The sequence below is a fragment of the Tupaia chinensis genome, unplaced genomic scaffold, assembly GCF_000334495.1.
Source record: "Tupaia chinensis unplaced genomic scaffold, TupChi_1.0 Scaffold143913_1, whole genome shotgun sequence".
Classification (NCBI taxonomy): Eukaryota; Metazoa; Chordata; class Mammalia; order Scandentia; family Tupaiidae; genus Tupaia; species Tupaia belangeri.
In genome coordinates this window covers 717,551-720,883 of record NW_006203764.1, presented here as the reverse complement: position 1 = coordinate 720,883, position 3,333 = coordinate 717,551, and the positions used below count along the sequence as shown (strand labels likewise).

Here is a 3,333-nt window from a genome sequence, read left to right as displayed (position 1 = left end):
TGCAAACGCCTTGCTGGTCGCTTCTCTCCTGTGCAGACCTCCCAGGCTCCTGGTTGGGGTATTAGAAATCTGATGTGGTAGTTGAATAAGGATCCCCAAAGATTTCCATGTCCAAATTGCCAGAATTTGTGGCTCTGTTACCTGGGGCCTTGAAGTTCAAGATCTCAAGGTGGGGCGCCATCCTGATCGGCTGGTGCACGCAGTGTCGGAGGGGGACTAGGTGGGAGAGAGGAGGTATGACTAGGGAGCAGAGGGTGGAACGGCGCGCTCTGAGGAGGAAGGGGCCACGTGCCAAGCGTGGGGACAGCTATAGAAGCTGAAAAGGCAAGGAATGGATTCTCCCTGGAGCCCGCAGGAGTACAGGCCCTCGATTTTAGCCCAGTGAAATGAATTTCACACTTCTGACTCCAGAACCATGAGACAGAAACTTAGTGTATTGGGACCAGCGGATGGCGTAATGGTGACATTGCTGGACTCTCACATAGTTGACCACAGTTCAAGTCCTGGACCTGGTGGCTTGCTCTGTCACTTTCCCTCAAGATACATGCACTGTAACAAATTAAAACATAATAATAATGATAAAGACAATTAAATAATTCTTAAAAAAAAAAAAAGAGTGAGTGCATTAAGCCACGCAGTTGGGGCGATTTGTCGCAGCAGCCACAGGCAGCTAACACAGACGGTTGCCTGGATTTTGATGGGAGGCTGCGCTCGTGTGAGCAGAAGGGTGAGGGGGCGTGCACTGAGCACGTAGATGCCTAATTCGCTCCTCACAGACCTGCAAACGTGAGCGCCTCTCTCTCCTCTCAGAAGATGACACGAGCCCCTTGTCCAAGCTCACTGCCTAGGGAACAGCAGGGCTGGAATTCAAACCAAGGTCTGCGCGTCTCAGTTTGCACTGCAGGGGTCCAGCCGTGCAGCCCGTCCCAGGCACAGCACTGACCTCCGCTCACCTCCGGTTGCAGGTGCTCTCCCTGCAGCCCTGAGAGGCAGAACTGCTCTGCCGCTGAATTTGACCTTCAGCTCCCATTGACGAAGCCACGGGGGCTGGGACTTCACCACGTTCTCCCTGGACACCCTCTGTCGGGTACATGCGGAAGTGGAGTTCTGCTTCTGAGGTCCGCGGGCCTGGAGTGAGCCTGGTGGGCACAGAGAAACAGACCGTCACTGTGAAGGACGCCCAGGAAGGTGTCTGCGAGGCATGGACATGTGGCCAGGCCAGACTCACAGGACCTGGCGAGATCGCGGACAGCAGGAGTAAACAGCTTTCCTGAGCGCCCAGGACCTGCTGGGCTCTCCTCGCGCTTCCTGTGTGACCTCGCCGCAGCCGTGGGCCGTGTGTCTATTTCTGCACACGCTCAGGGCCACCTGTTGTCCCGAGTTCCGGAGCCTCACTTCCTGGCAGTGCCTCTGCCCGGCCCTGGCCTCCTCCCTCCCGCTGTCACTTGACCTTCTGTCCCCTTCTGGCTGTTGGCAACATGGCAAATAAGGCGCACGTTTCTAGAATCCTGCTCATTCAAAAATGTTAACTAGTAAAGTGTTACTCTTCTAAAATAATGTATGCATGTAACTAGACAAACGGTACTGAAAGAACCAAGGAAGAAAGGTACCTTTTTACCTTTCACCTTGTATTTTTAGTTTTTGGGGGAGAGATTTCCTTGACTTCCATTTTGTTCCCCACGAGCACTTGCTGTGGCCTTTGCCAGGTTCAGGTGGTGCAGGGGTTGGGGAGGGAGGAGTGGGTGATGCCGGAATTGTTCACCTGCCAGCTGGCGAGAGGGGTAAACAACTAACCGTGGATTAAGCACTGATCGGGGTAAGGGAGAAGAAGAAACAGTCGGGGTGAGGGGACACCATTCTCTGGGTGCCCGAGGAAGACTAAGATAAGACTGAACAGAGATCTTCCTACCTATTTATTTATTATTTTTTTTGCCATAGAGCATGTGTGCTTGCTGGAGAGACAGCGAGGGAGAGAGGAAGTGAGAAATCCCCCCAACCCCGGGGGAGGATGACTGTGCTACAGTCCCCTCTCCATTCTCCTCTCAGGATTTTGGGCACAAATGCACACACACCGTGTGTTTTCCAAGCTCCCCAGGTCCAGGACTTGAACCACAGAGTCGGTCACGTGGGATCCAGCACCTTAACCTCCACACCACCTGTTGCCCTGCTGTCCCTACTTCCAACCTCACCTGCAGCCCAGGCCACCCCGCCTTTGCAGCACCCGACGCCGTCAGAGCCAGGCACGCAGGCTCCCTGCACCTCCCTTCCCCGCGTTGCATGCTCGAGCGTGGGTAAGCTTCTCCCGTCCTCTCTGTCCCCCTCTCCTCGGCCTTGTGGGTTTATAGCGCGTATCAGGTTTCGTGTTTATCATTTACATCGCGTTTATATTGTTTTCATCCCTTTACTTCCATTTTAACTGGTGGTCAGTCACCACGTCGGGCTGCATTTCTCTTTTTAAACCAGTTCTCCCTAAAATTTGTCCAAATCACAAACATAATTCACGCTCATTTAGAGGACACAGAGGAGTAGAAAGAAGGAAGAAACCGGCCGCTGAGCCGCTCGCGTAAGTACTTTCCAGAAGGCACAATTCTTCCTGTTACTCTTGAACGATGCTACAATCAGGCTGCAAAGGCCATTTTATGTTCTTTCTCCATCTTTATTTATTTATTTTTGGAGAGAGATTTTTGCTAAAGGGTATGTGCACTCACTGGAGACCCAGAGACAGATGCAGAAAGGAAGACATCACCGCCGCCCACCCCAGAGGGGAAGGCCACGCCACAATCGCTTCTTTATTCTCCTCTCGGGATTTTGGGCACGCGTACGCACGTGTCCAGCATGAGTTTCGAGCCTCTGGGTCCAGGACGCGAACTGCGGTCAGTCATGTGGGAGTCCAGTGATGTAACCCTTACGCCACCTGCTGGTCCTTCCAGCTATAATATTACGATATGAACATTTCCCATGTTATGAATCCTCTGGAAAGGCTTTCAATGGCTGTGACAGTCACTGACCTTGTGTTGCAGAAAGGTTTGCTCAGTACCCTCCTCGTGTTTGACCTCCAACCTAAGGGAAATATGAGGCAAAGGGAGGAGAGTAGAAACAGCTTGTCTGGATCGGGGGTGACTCCTGGGCACCCCAATACCCAAGTCGCCCTGGACATGTGTGCAAAGTCTTTCAGAATACAGGATGGTTTTCCAAGCAAAGTCTGCAAGCGGGGAAGTGGGTCAGTGGTTTGGGGGTGAGCGACTGGGCGAACTCTGTCACCCCTCATGTGGATCGTTGTGGCATGGGCTGATGTCGGTTGGCCAGGCAGTGCCCGGGCACAGGTGGTCCTTA

General features: G+C 53.1%; 1 long non-coding RNA gene across 2 annotated transcripts; it reads right to left on the bottom strand.

The window, feature by feature from the left end:
- Positions 1-474: 474 nt before the first annotated feature.
- LOC106733496 (uncharacterized) lies at positions 475-1,382 on the bottom strand. 2 transcript variants are annotated; one of them, XR_003547340.1, is made up of 3 exons: positions 1,229-1,382; positions 954-1,139; positions 475-549 (listed from the first exon to the last, which is right to left on the bottom strand). It is a non-coding gene; the product is annotated as an uncharacterized LOC106733496 (long non-coding RNA). The 2 variants fall into 2 exon arrangements; XR_003547341.1 differs by having other exon boundaries at positions 482-549; positions 944-1,139.
- Positions 1,383-3,333: the final 1,951 nt, after the last annotated feature.